This window comes from Hylobates moloch, unplaced genomic scaffold, assembly GCF_009828535.3.
Source record: "Hylobates moloch isolate HMO894 unplaced genomic scaffold, HMol_V3 SCAFFOLD_1, whole genome shotgun sequence".
NCBI lineage: Eukaryota > Metazoa > Chordata > Mammalia > Primates > Hylobatidae > Hylobates > Hylobates moloch.
The window spans coordinates 203481675-203505380 of record NW_026652276.1 but is presented as its reverse complement, the minus strand read 5'-3'; the positions used below and the strand labels follow the sequence as shown (position 1 = coordinate 203505380).

Sequence of the window (23706 nt, the reverse complement as noted above, 5' to 3'; positions counted from 1 at the left end):
TTACAAAAAAATGGAATTATAAGAGAAGCATTAAAAAAAAACAAAAATTGGGCACAATGGCACATGCCTGTAATCCCAGCACTTTGGGAGGCTGAGGCAGGCAGATCACCTGAGGCCAGGAGTTCAAGACCAGCCTGACCAACATGGTGAAACCCCATCTCTGCTAAAAACACACATAAAAAACTACCTGGGTGTGGTGGTGGGTACCTGTAATCTTAGCTACTCGGGAGGCTGAGGCAGGAAAATTGCTTGAATCCAGGAGGTGGAGGTTGCAGTGAGCCGAGATCACACCATTGCACTCCAACCTGGGCAACAGTGAGACTCCATCTCAAAAAAAAAAAAAAAAAAAAAAATCACCTCATAATACCACTTTAAAAAATATTCTTAGGTATATGAAAGTTAAAAGTGCTGCTTTTTCTATTTCATTCTGAACCACAGTATCAGCTATTTGGTGCACATATTTTTGTTTCTCTGTGTGTATATCTTTGTTATATTAACATACTCAATTTACAGTAATTTTAGACATTTTCTATTTCCAGCACTGACACTTTCTGCCAGCATTAAGTACTGTCTATGTATTTATAGTGTTCAGACCGTAAAAGTCATATCATGAATAAATGGGTTAAAAATTATTTCTTAATTAAAATCATTGCTATAACTTACATTTCTATAAAATCAATTGGTTTTTATAAGTCATGTAAAGTGAAAAATGGAACTTTGTGATACAGAGCACAAATTGCATTAATGATTGATAGGTATTATGAGTAAAATGAAAAATTACTCTACAAGGAGAAGAAAGAAGAAAGTGTTTATCCTGCTACCAAATATTCAGTGAATGGATTATAACTACAATCTTGTCTTTAATGTTTCCCATGGTAATTGTCAGGAAGAGGTATGAAGAATTGTGGGACCTTAATAATATGCCTTGCTGTTTTAATTGCTGAGAGAAGCAAGAGAATTTTAATTACCAGGAGATACATTACTAATTAAAGTGTCATTCTACATTTATTCTGAAATAATTAGTTTGAATATTTGTAAGAGCCGAGATATAAATTTAGTTCCAAATTTAGGAGCATACCCACAACAGACTTTGTTAAAATGATCTATGGTTAAGAAAGGTTAACAATCATAAAACTTTAAATGTTTCTTTAATTTGATACCATTTAACTTTTTATTGGATTATTGAACTTGAAAAATGGAATTCACAGTGTTTTAAAACTTAGTATTCCTTTTAAATTACTATAATACTAAGTTAAAGTCCTAAATTGCTTTCAGATTTCTGGGGTATCGTTCTTTTAAATTTTTTAGTTTTAGCATTTATTATAGTTCAGGGGAAAATCTTCTTTTGTAAATGATGCCAACATGAGTATAATGTCATATATGAATTATAAATTCTGTTGATACCACATGGAAACTTGTAATGTAGTCATGATTCAGTGGACTTTTAAAATTCTAGAGTAAATCTCAAATACTCAGCTAAAATAAATTAACTGAAAATGACATGTACTTGAAATGAGCTTAAACAGTAAACTTAATACAAAAAAGTAAATAAATTAAATATAAAATGTGACTTGAAACATTTTGAACATATGGTTACCTAAAATCATCAGTTGAAGTTTTATGAGGATTAAGGACACATTAGGAAAATGGAAAAAAAAGGTGAAAAGATGTTTTTCTTCATATGGTTATTGCATAAAATTAAAGTCATGCCTTACTAGAGAAAGAAAGACAGAGAAAGACAGAGATGGACAGAGAGAGACAGAGAGAAATGGACAGAAAGAGAGAGAGAGACAGAGAGAAACAGACAGACAGGGAGAGAGAGACAAACAGAGAGGGACAGACAGACAGGCAGAGTTATAAGATTTACATTTAAATTTACAACATTCCAAATACTCATTTTTTTCCCTTTATAACTGGTACACAATTACATTTGTTACAAAGGCTGTTGATGGATTTACCTTGATTGCCTTTTTGTTTTCCTTAGGATTTGGAGCACAGAACATTGAATACGGATATTTCTCTTTTTTTTTTTTTTTTTTTTTTTTGAGGCAGAGTCTCACTCTGTCGCCCAGGCTGCAGTGCAGTGGCGCTATCTTGGCCCACTGCACGCTCCACCTACCCGGTTCACGTCATTCTCATGCCTCAGCCTCTCGAGTAGCTGGGACTACAGGAGCCCGCCACCACGCCCAGCTAATTTTTTGTATTTTTAGTAGAGACAGGGTTTCACGGTGTTAACCAGGATGGTCTCAATCTCCTGACCTCATAATCCACCCACCTCGGCCTCCCAAAGTGCTGGGATTACAGGTGTGAGCCACCGCGCCCGGCGGATATTTCTCTTTTAATGACTCACCATCACCAGCCCATCTTTTGTTTTATTTAAATATTTCATTTCTGATCCCATCTCTTATTCGCTCCTGCCCACATAGGTATCTGTCTTAGTCCATTTTGTGTTGCTCTAGTGGAATACCACAGAATGGGTAGTTTATAATGAACAGAAATTTATTTAGCTCAGTTTTAGAAGCTGTAAAGTCCAAGATTAAGGGGCCAGCATCTGGTGAAGGCCTTTTTACTGTATTAAAATATGGTGAAAGTCATCACATGGGTCAAAGAGAAAGGGGGGCTGAATTCATCATTTCATCAGGATCTCACTGCCATAATAATGGCATTAATCCATTTGTGAGGGCAGAGTCCTTTGTGATCTTAAAGGTCCCACTTCTCAACACTTTTGCATTAGGTTTTAAGTGTCTGACACGGGAACTTTGGGAGACACATTCAAACCATAGCAGTATCCACTCTGTATTGGTTAATATAGCCATGGATGTTGTGTATCCTTGTAAAATGTGTAGTGTGTGTGTGTTAAATATAGATGTTTTGTGCTATAGATATTTAATTTTTTTTCATTAAACATCCAGTATTTAAGACCTACATTTATTGTTATATATTCTTTTAGGTCACTGCTTCTTGTACTACCTGGCATACCACAGTGTCTACTACATTTTACCTATTTGATCCTCTAATGATAAACACCTGAATTGTCTCCAACTCCCATCATTATAGTGTTCCAGAGGTTGTCCTTGATCATGTCCACTCACAGTCCTGTGCAAGAATTTCTCCACCGTGTATAATCAGGAATGAGGCATACAGATACTTAATTTCACGAAGTATTTCAAGATTGCTTTCCAGATTTTCTGTTCCTGCTTACAGTGTACTTTCCTATCTCCTTACCCAAAACTGGTTTTACTGACCTTTCTAATTTTGTTTTTCTGATAAGGGGAAGCAATGATATTTTTCTCCTTGAACTATCAATATAGTAATTTATATTGGTGGAGTTTTATGTTAAACCGTCCTTACATTCACGGGAAACAAATTTTTTATTTAAATGTTATGAAAATTTTTAAAAATTAAATAAAATTTAAATAATACCCTTCCATTTATCTGACTGCTAATGAGTTAAGGTAAATGTTCTTTTTAAAGAAAAAACAAACAAACAAACAAAAAAAAAAACAACTAAGCTTCTCCTTGTGTGTTTTTTTTTTAAAAAACTAAGCTTCTCCTTGTGTGTTTATATTCACCTCCACTGCCAAATTTCACATCTCTGCTTATAAGTCAAATTGGTCTATAATTTTTTTTCTTCACTGTTCTGAAGTGATTTTCGGTCTAGGAATCAAAAGTATATTAACCTCATTAAATCAGTTGGACAGTAATTTTTTTGCATTCTCTTTTTCACTTTGTTTCTCTTTTTTTTTACTGAAACTTTTATGTAAGTGGGATTTTTCCGTCATTGGGAGTTTGTTAGAAATGTATTTTTAATAATATCTGGATTGGAAACTTGGGTTGGAGGTAAGGGGAGGTATTTTTGAATACCTTTGGTGGCCATTTCAAGTTTTTTAGTAATTCTTGATCGGTTTACATTTTTGCATTTTACATTAGTTTTTCCTTTGGAAAGTATCTTTTTTTCCAGATTATTATTAGATTTAGCTATTAATATTATTTAAAATCTTCTCTTGCATTTTTATCCTTTTAAAAATTATTTTTTATTTCATTTTTCTCACTTCAAATATTCTCTGTTTAATTTCTATTATTCCTGCAGAAGTTTGTCTGAAATACTAATCTTTTCAAAGGACTAATACATTTGTATTAATTTCCTCTCTCTTAAAAAATCTTAGTTCCATTAATTTCCTCCCAAATCTTCATTATTTCCTTTCTTCTATTTCCTTAGGATTGTTGGGTTGTGTTTTTTCCAAATCCTTGAGTTGAATAATTCAGCTTATTTTTCCCTGTATTTCTTATATCCCAATAGCCTTGAGTTTTTAATATGAAATTTTTGGTTTTGTTTTTATTTGTTTTATTTTATTACTCAAGGAAAAGTTTTTTTCTCCAATTCTTTTGCAGTTGTTTCACCTCAAAAGGGCTTTTTTTCTGCTTATGTTGAGTTTTTGTGTAAAATTTTCACCTAGTTTTATCTTTAATTTCATTCTCTATTAGCATAAGAATCTTCATCATAGCATTACACTTTATAATTTTCTTTTAGAATTTTTCCTCTGTTATGTTGTGCTTCTGTATTCTCTAGAGCATAATCTTTTGTTTTTTGTTTTTTTTTTTTGCTTGTATTACCATTCATAGATACTTATCTAAACAACCTAGGACAAATAGTTGTAAATATACTTCTTTGATAAATAGTTGTATACATGCTTCTTGAAAGTCTTTTTTTTTTTTTTTTTTCACTTTTAAGATTGGAGTACAAGTGTAGGTTTGTTACATAGGTAAACTTTTGTCATGGAGGTTTGTTATACAGATTATTTTATCATCTAGATATTAAGCCTAGTAACTAGTTATTTTTCCTGATTATCTTCCCTCCTCCCATCCTCCACCCTCAGAAAAGCCTCAGTATGTGGTCTTCCCCTCTACGTGCCCCCGTGTTCTCATCATTTGTCTCCCGCTTATAAGTGAAAACGTGGTATTTTCAGATATCAGCTTCCCTTAATCTCATTCATCAGGCATTTCTTTTTTTTTTTTTTTTTTTTTTTTTGAGACGGAGTCTCGCTCTGTCGCCCAGGCTGGAGTGCAGTGGCACAATCTCGGCTCACTGCAAGCTCCGCCTCCCGGGTTCACGCCATTTTCCTGCCTCAGCCTCTCCGAGTAGCTGGGACTACAGGCGCCCGCAACTATGCTCGGCTAATTTTTTGTATTTTTAGTAGAGACAGGGTTTCACCGTGGTCTCGATCTCCTGACCTCGTGATCCGCCCGCCTCGGCCTCCCAAAGTGCTGGGATTACAGGCATTTCATTACTATCATCAATGAATTGTTTTGACCAGTGGTGACCAAGTCTGACCAAGGTAGCTTGAGAGCTTAGGCCCCCTTTCCCTTAATCTTCATTAGCACCCTTCCAGAACTCTGATGTGAGAGTTGAGGTTTTCTGAATCTGAAAGTGCTCTGCAAACTCAACTGCTAAAAGAATCCTCTAGGTCCCTCTTTTCCCCCTGACATCCCATTCATATAAAAAGATTGTTTTCCGTAAGACCCACCTGTGTAGAAATTTCAGACTCCAGTTACTGACCCTCATCAGTAAATGGTCTCTCACCTGATTGTGTGCTTATTTTTTCTCCACGCATTAAGCTTTAAGCTTCTAGTTTAGAAATGCAGTGGGTTGGGTACTTTTTCATCTTATTGATCCTCACAGATGTGATTTCTACTCAAAGTAGGAAGTAACCTCGATCTTTTATGGGCTTAATTGATACAAAACAGATTTTCATCTTCAGAATCCTATAGCACTTTCTACTATATATTTTTAATTATATCTGAAGGTATCTTTCTTAGCTCTCTTACTCGTAAGTGTCCTGTGGCAATGATCTGTGTCATTTTCATCTTTAATTCCGCATTTTAATTCCTAGCACATTGTTTTGCAATTAACAGGTCCCTGATAAATAATTTTAAATACCTCTATTTTTCTAGTCTGTTCATTATTCAGTAACTATAATTTATAACTATTCTACAACTATTCATTTTTCTTAAAAGCAAAAGGATATCATTTGTCTAATATTGTTTTGTTTTGCTTTATTCTGTGGAGATAAATTTACATTATAAAATTTAGGTTTGGAGAAACCCAATTACAAAAGGCAATTTCTATGAGGATGCCTTGTCATGCTACAGGTTCTGTCTCTCTTCCCAGTAGGGAGATAGTTTAGGACTGCCTCACAGCAGCCACTTAGTTCAGTTGGGTAGATCTGGTGCTAATAGTCTAGGGTTTCCTCTAAGGTCTTGTTATCTTTCTTTATCCTCACTTTATCAAATGCTTGATAAAGTATTATTGGAAAACGTGAGAGTAAGACTTGCGGTGGAATTTTTGTAAAAGTTTTAAAGGGTCCCAGGAGACACAAGTCGCTTTCACTGATGTGGGGCTCAGTATATCATCCCATCAATCTACAACTCTTGCCATTAGGCTTTAAAACAAGATTTGTCATGAGTTATTATCAAAAATTCAAATATATATGTGTTTTCATCAATGATACAGCAATATTCTCTACTAGTTCTTACAGGAATGTGTGGTCAATATCAATAGGATAATTCTGGTAATTATGCCTGTTTTGTAAAAGTCTTGTGAACATACTGGAAAGGTTCTTTAACAGACTTTTTAAAAAATAAAACATATTTATTATCTGGTATACTGTTACCTTTTTAGAGTACTCAGCTATTACTCTAATTAGCAAGCTGATCCAAACATATGACTTCTTATGTCTCTGACATCCAAATCTAGTAGATTAAATACATTTGAAGAATCTATCACATTAAATAATATTCTTATTTAGTTCTTACAACACTATGTGATAGGTATGATGATACCAACTTACAAACAAGATCACTGAGTCATAACGTGGTTAAGAAATTTGCCCAAAGTCCTATAGCTAATAAGTGACCATGATTTGAACTCACTTGTCTGATTCCAGAGCTTGTTCTCTAAACTGCTAGGCAACACCACCTACTAATACAAAATAATTTTCTCTTTAAGTGATCACTGTCAGTTCACGATACTCAAGTACCACCAGAGGCCAGGCAACCCAAATACTTGTGTGAAGTGATTAGGTTAAAAGTCATGAGGACTGGAAGTATCAGGATTATAGGAATCAGGAGAACATGTCCTGCAAAAGGGATTTCAAAATATATTTTTAAATGCTCACCTTTCAAAGCACATTGGCAAGCCAGATTTGGTCCATGAGGTCACCATTTTTTATTTTTTGGCTTATAGAAACATCCTTCCCCATTACTACTTTTGAATAATTTAGAGGCTCTGCTAATTGCCACATACTCAGAAACAGTATTTATTTCTTTTCTTAGTGGCTAAGGAACCTTGGATATTCACATATTTTGAAATTGATTTCACTGAAATAAGAGAATGAAAGGAATTAAAAATGCACTTTTTTCTTGTTTAAATCTTTCTTCATGTCATTTATTGAAAATAATGACGTTTCCATTGATGTACATTACTGTTAATCTGCCATCAAATCAAATCTATTATCTCTTCTGTGGCTATCTGAGGCCTGGCCTATTATTTACTCAATAATTTGCAAACTCTAAATATTACGGTCTTGATTTAGGACATAAAATTCGTCATCAGTTTGACATTATTTCTCATCTCAGAATTGTATCAGTTTGTAAATTTGGCATGGTGAATATCTCAATTTATAATGATGTCTTAAGCCTGTGACTTTGTAGTGAATTATATGAAAAACAAATATGCATAATATCTTTTAGCCTAGTAAATATATTTGCTCTCCTCTGTGTAGTTACTTTGCTAAATATCACTTAGAGACTATGTTGGGAGGCATTGTTGAAATAGTCTTGATATGTTAAAAGCTTAGCCTGTTTTGAACTGATCATATCAGTACAAAGAATTTACCTTACTACAAAAGCAAATGATTTTGATTGTTTAAATGTAAGATTAGGAAACAAAATCCCTCATGTTAAAGTCGTCTAGAGTTTAGATAAAAATCAAAATCATGCTTTTAAAAGAATTCAGGTGCAATAAATAGAATTCAGATCAGCAAATGTTCAGACTCCTAAATCATTGGCAAATTAGGTAATACACAGAGCTGGAGATGTGAATATTATATAATGAGGATAATAAAGGAGTTGAATATGATGTGCCTCGGGTGCATGTTAGTAGCTAATTCCAATACGAATGCTTTGCAATCATTTGCCAGCAGAGATGCATGTGTTCGGCTAAATGGAAATCTTGGACGTTCTCTCATATACCCCATTATTTGTAATTGAACACCTGATTTCTATCATGCAACAAATTAACATCTGCACTGGATCTGTCTTTTATGCATATGGATACACTGATTAGAATTTTGCAGATAGGCAGATACTTGAAAACAAAAAGACAACATTGTGAAACACTTCCAGCCATAATTTTTGATTACATATTGAGAATCGTTTAATTATCTTACTCCATGTAATTAGCTCTTCTACTTAGGTCAATTGCTTTTTTTATTAACATGACATGTTAGCAATTTGTTAATTGGCATAAAATAACATAAGACTTTTCTGGATATTTCATATGAGAAATACATGTGCTTAAGGAAGCTAAGGGAAACACAAAGAGGTAAATGCATTCATTAGCCCCATTATAGTATTTGCCAGTGCCACTGCTTGGTGCCACCAAAAGGTGTGCTTCTATTCTTTTAATTTCTGTCCTTCTGTTAAACAGTGTGAGTTTGTTGATTTGAGTGGTTACAAAAATTTAAGACCATGGGTGTACATTTAAAATAGAAGAGTATTTTCTCAAATTAAAAGAATGATAAAATAAATGGATATAAAAATGCTAGTTGGTGGCAGGGAGCTAGGTAGCGAGTTACATACAGTCAGGTAAGACAATTATTAATTGTTAAGAAAGAGATTTAGTCAATATCAAGCCTTTAAGCTCCAGGCTATTTTTTTAACTACTGCTTTATATTAATAATTTATACATATTAATAAAGATATTATTGGTTATATCTAGAAAGAAAAATTGATTTTCTTTCAAAGAATTTCTCTAGCATCTGGCACAAATAGGCAACTACCAGTATCCTACATATTAGATATGTGGGAATTTAAGAGCTAAAAGAGATTTGAGGGTTACTTAGCCCCACATCTCTAGAGGGCAGGAGTGATAGGCCTTTCTAAAAATGGGGGTGGAGGTGCGGAGCATTTATTTATTAACCCTGTTACTGAGTATATTATGGGCAAAGCACTAGGTTGGGCATTCTGACAAATAAAAAGATAAATTCGCATAACCCTATCCCAGTGAGAAATGTTTAGTGTTCCTTTTTTGTAAGTAATGTTTTTATCCACTTGGGGGCACTATGATCAAATTTAAAAAGCAAACAAGAAAATGTTATTTTGGTTTATTTCCATTAAAATTGTTTATCGTACTCTTGGGAAATATAACTGCATACTTTTAGATAAAATACCTTTTAAATATACAGAAATGGTTGGCTTTTATTCTTTTTTTTTTTTAAGTTTCAGAATAGGTACAGATTAAAACAGCAGTTCTCAAAAGTGTGGACACTGGATACCAGGCCAGCAGCTTCAGCGTCACCTGAGAACTTGAACATGCAAATTCTCAGGCCTGATCTGTCGATCTAGAACTCTGGGAGGTTGTGGGGTTGGCGGGGTAGGCGGGTAGCGGGGCAGGGGGGAGAGGGCGGAGTGCGGCAGTTCTGTATATTCACAAGCTGTCCATGTAAGATTTTGTTGCTTATTAACATTTGAAAACCCCTGAATTAGAATATGTGCAATATGAAATACTTTTTTATTTCCAACTCTTTAAAAATTAAGTTATCAATTAGCTTATTAATATGTTTGGAATATTGTAGAAAATGTGTTTCTTAGGAAAGTTACCTACATTAGCAATAGATAAATAAATGAGCCTGAAGACTTAAGGTAATTTTTTTGCCCGTGATTGTGCAACTGTGTCCATATGAGTCAGAGTAGTTAGTTCAATGGTCATTTTTATCTCCTCCTCAAAAAGGAACAATTTGAGATAAATCATTTGTTGTATTATGTAGAAAAATCAGCCAATTGATAGAATTTCCCAAATCTAACTTTTTGCAATGATGTCGGAGCATTGCCTAGATGTCAAGATAATGCTGACAGGCTAACAGTTTTTTTTTTTTTTTTGAGACAGAGTCTTGCTCTGTCACCCAGGCTGGAGTGCAATGGCATGATCTTGGCTCACTGCAACCTCTGCCTCCCAGGTTCAAGCAATTCTCCTGCCTCAACCTCCCTCCCGAGCAGCTGGGATTGCAGGCACCCGTCACCACGCCCAGCTAATTTTTGTATTTTTAGTAGAGATGGGGTTTCACCATGTTGGCCAGGCTGGTCTTGAACTCCTGACCTTGTGATCTGCCTACCTCAGCCTCCCAAAGTGCTGGGACAACAGGCGTGAGCCACCGTGCCCAGCTTGCTAACAGTATTTTTTTAAACATCTCTGTAGTATCTTTATACTTATTACAAGGGATAATACATATATTGGGTCATTTGATCCTCTGGACAATTCTTTGAAGCAATTAGGAAACCAATCATTATCTCCATTTACAATTAGAAAAAACTGATTGAGTCTCAACTGAGACCAGTTTTAGAGTTCTTATCTTTAAGTATATTAGTATAGGGACTCTACTCATTCTCTTTTTAATAAGTAGGTAATTTTGTTGCCCCATTCTTTTTTTTTTTTTTTTTTTCTTGAGACGGAGTCTCGCTCTGTCGCCCAGGCTGGAGTGCAGTGGCGCAATCTCGGCTCACTGCAAACTCCGCCTCCCGGGTTCACACCATTCTCCTGCCTCAGCCTCTCCGAGTAGCTGGGACTACAGGCGCCCGCCACCACGCCCGCTAATTTTTTGTATTTTTTAGTAGAGACGGGGTTTCACTGTGGTCTCGATCTCCTGACCTCGTGATCTGCCCGCCTCGGCCTCCCAAAGTGCTGGGATTACAAGCGTGAGCCACCGCGCCCCATTCTTAAGAGTTAGTGGGAACAACTAAAAGAGAATACTGTTGCCCTTAAGAGAAGAACTTCACACCTCTGGTTTTAGGAAGGAGAATCTTGCAGGTGTAGATGACTAAACTGTGAGGCTGGAACTTGAATTCTGAGGGTTCCCCTCCTGGGGGGATTCTCACATCCTTTCCATAATACTATGCTTGACCTCAGACGTACCCTTACTTCACCTCTTCTTCTTTCTCTTCCGTTGTGGACACTCTTTCCTTTGACGCTCTCTGCAGTTAAAGCTGTGTAGAACTTCTGAAAGTCTTTATGCTAAGGGACAACAAATGAGAAAGTAATCACAAAGAATATAATAAACTACCAGTACAGCTTGCTGTCACTGATGGATTCTAAGCTGTTTCTCTACTGCAGTGTGACACTGTATGCTCTCTCAAGATTGCTGACTTTAAATGGCACCTCAGTGAGGCTTCCCTACTACTAAACTCTTAGTTGTTGTTGTTTTTTTCTCAGTGAAGATTCCTGTCTTACGCCCACCAGGGATGGCATTCTATACATATGAACACTTTCCCATTCACAATCAATCCAGCATCTAGCACAGGAGGTCCCTCTCCCCAGAATGCAAGGAATGGTCTTGATCCTGTTGTTCCGAGATCAAGACCATCTCCTCCATATAAAAGAGGTAAAAAGCTTACTTGAAGACAATTTTATATATATAGTAGCTGGAGGCCATTGCTTCAAAATTAAGTAGAATGCTAAAGTGAATCTTGTAGCAAAGTCAGAAAGTATAAATATTTAATGAATATTGTGTATTAATAGTTACGTGTAGTTTTTAGCACAGTCTTTGGTAGTATTAAAAGTATCAGAAGTTGGTTATAACTTACTGTTGTTTGTAGTGATAATTGAACCCTTATAAGATTGTTATATTAACTGAGATATGTAAAGCATAAAGCACAAAACTTATAGAAAATTTATCTTTTAAAAGGCAAGTTATTATAAGGGAAATGATGGTGATAAAATGCAGTGGGGATAGTTATTTTAACAACATTAGTAGAGTATACTATGGCATAGAATATTTCATAATGTAACATAGTCTCATTTTAGTCACTTTTTAAAATTTGTTTTTACTTTCAGAGAGAGTAAAGCTTAATTAACTTGAAAGCTAGTGAAAAAAAAAAAATAACTTAAGCCTAACTGGAAACCTTTTCTTATTTCAAAGCTTACTGTTGAAAACTATATTGACATTTGTTAGAATTTTATGCTTTTTAGAGTTCACAAATATATTTTATTTTTAGATTACTAAGGATCATTTACTCACCTGTGTTCATCTGTCTGAAAGTCTCTCTTGTAGGAACTCCCATGGTAATTTATCTTTACCTTTTATAATATCTTCTACATTATTTTTGTATTAAGTATGAGGATATCTTCTGTTCTAAACTGCCCAAAGTAAATATTAAGTGAGTCAATTATCGCTGAATAGCACTAATTCCAAAATACGTCTTATAGCGTCTAAAGTAAGTTTTTCATGCCAATTTTCTAATTGTAGATCAAAGGAAGGAAATAAAAAATAAAAACCTCTGAAGAGTTAAAGATTATTTGGATTCTAATCTATTAACATTATGGTGCAATTCTTGTTAACTTTCCAATTATTTATGTATCTCCCTGAAAAGCAGATATAAATGTGCCAGCAATTGAATCAAACCTCATATCCAGGAATGTAATTTTGGCATGGATCTTCAAGCAGGATCCACATTTTATTTTCTTGTGGAAAAATAACATACCTTCTTAACTGAAACTGAATAAATCTTATGTTTCTTTTCAATTCTGCTGTTTAGATGGTGCCATCCAAAAGACAGGGAGGAAAAATATATTTAAAAGTCATTTTCTTCCAAAGGCTGATTTTCCTTCCATTCCATTTAATGGTTGTTACTCATTAAGAAAAATCCAGAGACACCACCAGACTGGCTTTAACTCTTTTATTCTTTTCTGTTAAGTAGTATTGTTCCTCTACAAGTTCATGTAACAGATTTCTAGTCTTTATCCCTAGTTTTATATCTAATAGGAGAAGGATTTCTGCTTATAATAGTTTTAAAATTAGGGATGGGTATACTTTTTTCAGTGAAATAAATGCCTTACTTATTTCTTTTACTCCAAATGTGTTTTTATGCCTCTTTCATTTGTATGCCTATGAATGTATGAGTCTGTGAAATGATTCCATTAAAATAGAAATATTTAGTTATTTGAACTAATATATCTTAGTGTTGCTTTTTTGGAGTGGGAAGGTACTGATTTCCTGTGCAGAAATGTGCCTTAAGAAAAAAGAAAGAAAAGGAACAGATTTTGTTTCGGAGTGGTTTATAAGGAACAACTTCACAAGTACCTTTGGACATGGCATTGTAATTCTTGTTGGACAAAAGTAATAATACGTATATGTCCAGTAGATGGCGCAAACATTCCCACAAATAGAAAATAATTGTCTTAAAGTACAAAACTTGGTATTAATAATAAAAGTGGCACTTATTTAAGTAGAATTAAGTAATCTTCAACACATTTTCTTTTTCAAAAATGTAAAAAGAAAAGGTTAAAAGGAAGTGAAGTGGTAGTTCATTTTGGACATATCAAACTTGTCAAGAAACTTTATCAAATTAATACAGAAAAACTTTAATGTTTAGTAGTTTATAATAAAGATATCACAAGGTCAGTTTTAACAGAAAATATCTGAAACTTGAAATTTGGAATATGTTGTGTAAATGTCAAAAGCTGTTTTTCCTACTATCTTGGTTTCATTTTTATGTGTCCTACATTCGTAAGCAGAAGCACTGTGAATATAGTTTTGTCAGCAAATAAATAAATGGAATTCTTAAGCTTTAAGTTAAAAAGGAAAAGAAACATTATACAAATCTAGCCCTATGTAGTCCATCCTTATTGCACATGGTTTCTTTATTACTACTGGCTTTACTTAGTTATTCATTCTCCTCAGTTATTCATTCTCCTCTAAATAAATAAAGATATATGAGAGAGAAGCTGAGCGTTACAGTTTTTGTAGTAGTCTAGAATTTGTTAGCAATTTCTTAAGAACTTAAGAAATTCAGTAGCTTAGAACATAATACAGGTGCTCTATAGAAACATTGCTTTTATCTAATGAATAAGAAGAGCTAGTTTTTGTTATTGTAATGTGTGACATTGTAGGTATTCTTCATTTTAGAAAAAGAAATACTTACATTTTTGCCCCATTCTTGGAAAGCTTTTTTCCTTAAATGGGACAAAGCTGAAAAGTTTATTACCATCCCCACACCCCAAAGAGTCCTTCAAACAAGTTAAGTTGAAATATTTTCTATTCTACTTACTACCACCACCACCACCACCACTACCACCACCACCACTACTACTACTACTACTACTAATGCCTTCATTTACATTGTGTTTTATAGTTAAAAAGGCCCCTTTCATACATCATTCCAGCAGATTTTTGTAATGACCCCATCTATTATAGCAAGGGAGCCAATATTGCTATTCTTGTTTTACAGATGAGAAAAGTGAATCTTATACCTGGCACTTAGCCATTTAGAGAATCATTTAGGTTCTCTCTTTCTGTTTGTCTCTCTCTCTCTCATTATTTTCACCCTTCTCTCTCTGTTTTGGGGGAAACATTTATTCTCCATTCCCAATACTTGCTTCCATGTAAGGGATATTCATTACCGTAGTGAATGTTCTCTGTTCATTCTGCACAAGCCTGTCATGGGCAAGATCTTCTCATGGAACAGCCTGTCCTCTTAGCACTGTCTGTGACTGCGCTAGGGAAAATACGTGTCATAATAATACTGAACCTCATAAGGAAGCCCACCACTTGCAGCAAACACACACACACACACACACACACACACACACACACAATTCAATATTATTTTTACCAGTATTAAAGGTGATGTTTTGTACTCTGTCTACTCTTTTAAGTCAATTTGTTTAGAACTCGGGCAAAGAAAAGAGATACTGAATTACTTGGCCTCCTCAGAGATTCCAACAGTGTCAATATCAGACAGTTTTTTTTTTTTTTTTTTTTTTTTTTTAGCATATTAGTGAGAGTTAGAAATCTGGTAGCATTTTGAGATCTTTAGACATATAATATATTCTGTTCCATTTTGACTGAAAGGTCCTTATGATGCTATGAGATTGAAGCCATTTTCAGCAGTGATTGAAGAGCCCTGGGAGTTCCTTTTTGGCATAAAGGGGCTTAAGGTGCACTAGATTCCTGAACCTCCAAGCCTGTTTTCACAGCAGCTGTTCCATGCTTCCTTAATGTTTTCATCATTCACATTAAGTTAAAATTCAGGGTAATATTCTGCTGCTAAAATTATTTGAATACTCTTGATCCAAATATACCAACTTTATCGAAAATCCAACGGCTATCAAAGACTTTTTAAATTTTTTGATATATGTTGTATAATTTTTGCAAAATATTTACTTCCTTTATTATAGTTTTATTACGATTGTTCCTAATGACAAACTAGGAAAAAAACATTTAGTCATTCAAAAATGTTTATGGAGTGTCTGCCATCTGAAGGAACAGTGCTGGGCAATGAGGATAGAGTGGTGAGTCACAGCTGATATGGCCCTTGCCCTTATGGAGTTTGCAGTCTTGTGCGGGGAGTAAACATTAGTCAAACAATCTGCTGGCCATGACTTCGTGGAAGAAATGTCTACATGTCACCTAGTTGGTATAATAAAGGAATATGACCTAATTAGCGATGCTGAAAGTTCTGCTCTGAGAAAATGATAGTTGAGCTAAGAAGACGGTAAAATGGGAAATATGAGACTCAAAAACTAAATTTAAAAATAAGTGTTGGAAATGGATGAAATTGTACAATGTGTGGGACAAATGGGGTGAAACAGACTACATGTGAACAACTGGAAGAGTAGTGAGAACGCAGAGAGTATTTGTACAAAGGAGTTCTTGGTGTCAAAGTAAGACAATAAAAATATCAAAGGAGACCAGGAGGGATGGCTCATGCCTGTAATCCCAGCACTTTGGGAGACCGAGGCAGGCAGATCACCTGAGGCCAGGAGTTGGAGACCAGCCTGGCCAACATGGTGAAACCCCATCTCTACTAAAAATACGAAAAATTAGCTGAGCGTGGTGGTGCATGGCTGTAATCCCAGCTACTCAGGAGGCTGAGGCATGAGAATCACTTGAACCTGGGAGGTGGAGGTTGCAGTAAGCCGAGATCATGCCATAGCACTACAGCCTGGGCAACAGAGTGACACTCTGCCTCAAATAAATAAATAAATAAATAAATGTATCAAAGGATATCAACACAGTATTTATACATGTGAGCAACTGCAGAAATGTCTATGACCAACTAACATGTCAAGAATTCAAGCACAAAGTTATCAGAGAAAGTTTAGCAAGAACAAGAGCAAAGCTGTGTCCTCAGCCTGGGGTATTGGGCAGCTTATCAAAACAACTACTGGCACACAGCTCACAATGGTATTTTGTCAATGACTGATGGCATATATGACAGTGATCCCATAAGATTATAACTTTTTTTACTGTAGCCTGTCTATGTTTAGATATGCTTAGAAACACAAATACTTACCATTGTGTTACAGTTCCTACAGTCACAAGCTGTACAGGTTTATAGCCTAGGAGCAATGGACTGTACCATATAGCCCAGTTAATTTCTCAATTAACCATAATATAACCAGTTAATAATTAACCATATGGTCCAGTTAATTTCTCAAAGTATGTGCTAGGTATGTAGTAGGCTATACCATCTGGGTTTTTGTAAGTCTACTCTATTATCTTCTCACAAAGACAAAATTGCCTCATGATGCATTTTTCAGAAGGCCTCAATCATTCAGCGATGTATGACTGTATTTAAACACAAGGGAGCAGGGCAGGGACTGAGACACTGAAGCCAAAGGATGATATCAAAGCTAGATTAACAGCAAGCGTATCTTACTGCTCAGTTCCTCCAGCCTTGGATCAGAACTCCACAAGCCTCCTTGACTACCGACAAGATTGGTCATAAAGTGTAAAGTTGAAGTTCAAGTGACATAGTTTTCGTAGAAGAGGCTATTGGGAAGGGAAATCTGTGAAACATGCTGAGTGTTAGGAGGAATTTAGGTACCTTTGTAAATAAGTTACATGAAGATGTCACTCTAAAGATGGACATAGTTTGTTTACTAAATTTCAGAGCTCTGCTAAAATGTCCTCATTAGCCAAGACCAGAAAGCAACATACTAGAAGAAGAGGCCTTTCAGGAACCAAGCATAGTCCATGGAGATTATGATCAAAATTTTAAAGAAAACTTTTCAAGGATTTTTTTTTTTTTTTTTTTTTTGAGACAGGGTCTCACTGTGTTGCCCATACTGGGCTCCAGTGGCACTATCATGGCTCACCACAGCCTGGACCTCCTAGGCCCAGGTGATTCCCCCCACCTCAGCCTCCTGAGCAGCTGGGTCCACAGACTCATGGCTAATTTTTTTATGTTTTTTGCAGAGATGGGGTTTTTGCCATGTTGCCCAGGCTGGTCTCAAGCCCCTTGGCTCAACAATCTGCCTACCTCAGCCTTCCTAAGTGCTGGGATTATAGGCGTGAACCACCACACCCAGCCCCAAACATACATTTTTATAGATACGTAGTAAAAATATGTTAGAAGTGAAGATGGTATTTTAATTATGACTAGGATATTAGTTAATTCCAAACAGAATGTGAAAACCCAGTTATATAATTTTAACATTTTGTAATCAGCTTGGAAAGCCTACTAATTTTCTTTAACTTTTAGCAAACAGTGAAGCATGTGTAGACAAAAATTTTGAAGGGTATTTAAATTGAGGAAAAACATGAAACCATGCTTTATGAAATATGCCTTCTGTGGTAGAATATATTGAGGTAATGCATATATTAATTAACTTCATTTAGCCATTTCGCAATGTACGCATATTTCAAAACATGTTGCACACCATAAATATATACAATTTGTTGGTCAATTTTTAAAAATAGGAATAAAGACCTAACATATTTATACAATCGCATAAATATCAGCACTGATCATGAACCACTTACAAATATTTATCAAGGTACTTTTTTTTTCTGCTAATTGAGATATAAAAGAATGCCAATGACCAGTTAGCAAAGGAAAATATCAGGAAAACTGTCTTTTAATAAAATATCTGCACAGTTTGATTTAGTTGGGTTGTTTGGCTTATATTTATTAAAAACTACATTGTATAGAACTACTTAATTATTTTTCTAGTTTTATTTCTAGGTGACAGTGCATTGACATCTATATTAAGATATATCCTTTAATAATGATCAATTGTAAAATGCTGGAGAAGATATGGAGAATGGGAACTCTTATATACTGTTGGTGGGAATGTAAACTAGTACAGCCATTATGGAAAACAGCTTGAAAGTTTCTCAGAAAACTAAAAATAGAACTATCATGTGATCCAACAATCCCACTAATATCTGTTTATTAAAAAAAACAGAAATCAGTGAATCAAAGGGATACCTGCACCTCCATGTTTATCGCAGCATTTTTCTCAGTAGCCAACATATGAAATCAACCTATCAACAAATGAATGGATCAAGAAAATGTGGTACATGTACACAATGGAATACTATGTAGCTATAAAAAAGAATGAAATCCTGTCATTTGCAGCCACATGGGTGGAAGTGGAGGTTATTATATAAAGTGAAATAAACCAGGCATAGAAAGACAGATGGCACATGTTCTCACATGTGAAAGCTAAAAAAGTTGGTCTGTGGAGATAGAATGATAATTACCAGAGGCTGGGAAGGGTGTTGGGGGTGGGGGATGGGGAGGATGGGGCTGAAGAGAGGTTGGTTAATGTGTTCAAACATATAGTCACATAGAAGGAATAAGTTCTAGTGTTTAATAGCACAATAGGGTGACTATAGTTAATAATAATTTAGTGTATGTTTTTTAATTATAAACTTTATTTAATATTATATTAGTTATTGTGTCAATTAATTGTTTTTTTTTATTATACTTTAGGTTTTAGGGTACATGTGCACAATGTACAAGTTTGTTACATATGTATCCATGTGCCATGTTGTTTTGCTGCACCCATTAACTCGTCATTTAGCATTAGATATATCTCCTAATGCTGTCCCTCCCCCCTCCCCCCACCCCACAACAGTCCCCCAAGTGTGATGTTCCCCTTCCTGTGTCCATGAGATCTCATTGCTCAATTCCCACCTATGAGTGAGAACATGTGGTGTTTGGTTTTTTGTCCTTGCGATAGTTTACTGAGAATGATGTTTTCCAGTTTCATCCATGTCCCTACAAAGGACATGAACTCATCGTTTTTTATGGCTGCATAGTATTCCATGGTGTATATGTGCCACATTTTCTTAATCCAGTCTATCGTTGTTGGACATTTGGAACCAACCCAAATGTCCAACAACGATAGTGTATGTTTTTAAATAGCTAGAAGAGAAGATTTGAAATGTTCCCACTACAAAGAAATAAATGTTTGAGGTGATGGAGATCCCAAATATCCCGATTTTACCATTACACATTTTATGCATATATCAAAATGTCACATGTATCCCATAAACATGTAAAAATATATATCAGTAAAATATTTTTTTAATAGAAAAGGGCCAGATGCGGTGGCTCACACCTGTAATCCCAGCACTTTGGGAGGCTGAGGTGGGCAGATCACTTGAGCTCAGGAGTTCCAGACCAGCCTGAGCAACATGGTGAAACCCCATCTCTACCAAAAATACAAAAATTAGCTGGGCATGGTGACATGTGTCTGTCGTCCCAGCTACTCAAGAGGCTGAAGCACGAGAATCTCTTGAATCTGGGAAGTGGAGTTTGCAGTGAGCCAAGATCACACCACTGTACTCCAGCCTGGGCAACAGAGTTAGACTCTGTCTCAAAAATAAATAAAATAAAATGAATTATTTTGCAAAAAGAAAAAAAAGAATGATCAGCTAGAACTACATCAGCAGTTCTTGATGTCTTATCTGAGGGTGGAATGGGGTTTTATGGTCTTCTTATCTGGGCAGTTTGCCTTTATTCATTTTCTAGATTTTGCTATAGCAAGCAAATTTTTAGTATAGTTTTATACTGTCTTAAACTGTTTTAAACTGTTATAGTGCTGAAATGAGCTGAGGCTTAACTCAGATTTAACTGAGATGAAACTAACAGAAGGTAGAACTTCTCAGGAAAAGGAAGAGGGACAATTCTATAAAATGTGATACCTAATATAAGTGAAGAACTCTATGTTTTATGCATTTGTTTTTAGGAATCTCCCATTTATATAGCATGTAAATTTTAAGTTCTTGCTCAACAATAGGAGTTACTGGTTTTTCTTTAGTCATAATTTCTCCCCAAATGTTATGTAATTTTGTTTGATGAGGATCCTTTTCATGCATCCCCACCTCTCTTTTACTCTTTCCCATAATAATTCAAGTCCTATAATAACCAACCAGAAAGTATTTACTTCTAAGTTTCTTAATGCCCAGGTCCCAGTGTTGTCTCGAATCAGTTTCTTTTTTCATCCTTAGGTGAAACAAGCCCCCCCACCCCACCCACCCCCAAAAAGTCTTAATCTTGTGGGGTTAAATAAAAGAAAGAATGTAGTGAAAGGAAGATTCCTTTTATGCAAGCAGCAGAGAACTTGTAGGGATGACTGAAAGTGCCTGAGGGCATTTGGTCCCTATTGGTTTTCACTTCAAATGCAATGGTGCCCACAGATAGCCTGTATTGTTGTCAGTTAAATGGGATCATGAGTGTCTGAAAGGTGTTTGAGAATGAACCGAAAATCATTTTCACAAGTGGATGATTACTTCTGCCACGTGTTAACCGAACTCTATCCGAATGGCCCAGATTTTTGAGCCTGCATTAATTGCTCTTTCAACCTTGACTGAGGCTTCTCTTATGAAAGCCCTTTCCAGGACTAAACTACTCTATATATTGATTTTTTTTTCTTTCTGTATTTTTCCTTGAAAAATGAAGGCTTGTAGAAGAAAAGGCTTTATCATTCAACATGTAAATTGATTGTTGCATTTCTTTGAATAAAGCGCTAGACTCATAAGTGATCCGCCAAAATTAATAGTTTTTTTTTTTTCAGGCACCAAATAATTCCCATCTTCTGTATACAATTATGTTTTTCAAATATTCATTAGTGATGATTTTTCATCATAAAGTAAAACCATGAACTCTCACAGCATGGACTCAGTGCGAATAAATTGTCATATTCTCATTTCTATTAGAATTGTGTGCCACCACTCTAATTGAAACTAAACTACAATATTTAGTAATGTGTTTGGAGAATTTTTATGTGTTGAAGTATTCTTTGAACAATCTTCAAGTTAGAAAGGTGTTATAAAGTGCTTTTGAAGTGTTTGGGTAAGCGAGTTCTTTATTTCATTTTACTCTTTTCTATTTAAAATCTGGCATAGAGAATATTAGCTATGTCTTTACTATTACTAGAATAATATGGGATATAGTTCAAACATATTGTGATATGAAGATGAGTTAAATCTCAATTTTTTAATCAGAAAATGAGTTCTTAAAATGTCATTGACTTTTGTGATTATAAATGTTAGCCAAGAATATATAGTATTTAAAGGAAAAATGGCTTAATGGTTAAACTTACTTCTGAGGTTTTTGGCTTAAAAGAAAACAAATCAGAATATTACATATGAATCTATTTAAAAAAACACACATTCAACCGGGTACTATGTAAAGACAAGCATTTTAAAATAGTTTTGTCGTATAAGCATTGCAGCGTTAATGCTTGAAATTTATTTTTACTAAACTTCATTTTACTCAATAAATCTATTGCCAAGAACCATTTTATTGGTTCTAAAGTACATATGTTAATGATCAGGAAATCTTTCTAAAGAAAAGTTTTTGTTGCTGCTGTCACAGAACATTCGGATGGATTTCATAAAGGCTATTTTTGTTTGCAAATGAAAGCTTTTAGAAGTAATTGTGGTGTTATCTTCTAGCTACCTTAATAGTTGACTCTTTTAAGAATCATGTTGACACCAAAAAGGTTGTATAATTTTTAATGTAGGTGCTGAGATACGCTAATGACTATATATAACTACAGATATAGAAGATTTTTAAAATATACTATTTGCCTTGTTGGTAGTAACTATTTTGGCTTAAGGACTGGCCATTTCCTTTAAAAAAAGAATCAATTAGGCAAATACCATTTTAAAAAAATGTTTTCTCTTGACTTTTTTCCCAAACAGCATAAAATATACTCTACACATCTACATCATATATTAAATATATAATCAAAAATTTGAAAGTTTAGTTTCTTCATATCTCTGGTATTTGATGATAGAATGTGACCTAAGAATAGCTGGATTTTTTTTTTTAAGTCATAGGTGAATGAAACTGGAATATATTTAGATGTCTTTGTGCTGTGTTTCCTAGCAATCAGTTGTGTGTTTCTTTGGAGCAAATAGTGCTCTCCATTTGAAATAACCCAGAAGAGGGATTAATACTTTATGATTATTGCTATGTTTATACTGACTGATAGAACTAAATGCTTCAAGGCTTTACTCTTGTGTGTTAAATCCGAGCTTTGTTTCAATGCTGCTAATTTCTTTGTTACCTAATCCCATGCAAGAAGAAAAGATTTTAAAGTTAAGCAGGCAATTTTTTTTGTTGTTGTTGTTCAAAGGGAACAACTTCTTAATACCTTGCTTAAGCTGGATGTGTTCATGAAAACAAATACTTTAAATAGTATCTGGGCAGTTAGTTTAAAATAATCCAAAACACTCTAGTTACCTGAGTATTGTGATGCATTGGAAATAGTTCAATAGAAAAAGTGTTATATTTAAATTAGCTTTGGAAATATGTGCTTTTGAAAATGTCATGTACAATGGAATACCTCTTTTAACCCCATTCAAATAATTCTTGGATCAAATTTAACTTTGATTGGGGATTCCCTCCCCCCGCCCCCAACTCAGGGCCATTTGCTGATAGAGTACTGGAGAATGTAGCATGGCCATGAAAACTGATTATATTTGTGTTCCTTTGTTTTTCCATTCATTTCTGATTTAACTAAAAGAATTTGACAAAGATGACAACAAAATATTTAAAACCAAATTCTGTAGGTTGGTGGAAATTAATGTTAAAAAGCCCTCAGACGTACACACAAAATCTGCTTTCCTTTTTAAAATTAGGTGAAAAAAATTCACAGTACTCATTAGAAAATGTTTCTCTCATGCTGTGTGATAGATACTTATTTTATTGAATAACATTATAAATTGTCACATAAAACCCAGTTAAATGTGTGTTCCCAGTTTGATTGGTTATTTGGCAGGTCTCATTTACATACCCTTAAAAAAACTTCTTTGAGTTAATCATACAAACATGAGGAAGCTAGTAATGACTCAGGAGGTTACAAAATATTAAGGGAGAAAACAGCTGCAGCATAGACCCGCTAGCAATTCTCTAGTACACCTAGCCGAGGTACTCTCTCTTCAGCCTGACACACGCATTTCTTAGATAATATTTTTCTATATGTTTATTTGGTAGACTCATACTTTATAAAGCAGTAAAATGCCAATTGTCCAGAATGCAAATGATAATAACATAAAAAACAAATTTTTTAAGACAAGTTAATAGCTATCAAAGATCTGTTAAATTAATGCCATTTCCCTTATATGTCAAATAAATGGTTACATTTAATTTTATCAGCTGTGCATTTTCCTTTTACAGCATTATGCAGTT

The 23706-nt window shown here is 34.8% G+C and overlaps 1 protein-coding gene across 5 annotated transcripts in view; it reads left to right on the top strand.

Moving 5' to 3' along the window:
* CADPS2 (calcium dependent secretion activator 2) overlaps nt 1–23706 on the top strand; it is a 572316-nt gene that overhangs the window by 341442 nt on the left and 207168 nt on the right. The gene's annotated exons all lie outside the window — the stretch shown is intronic.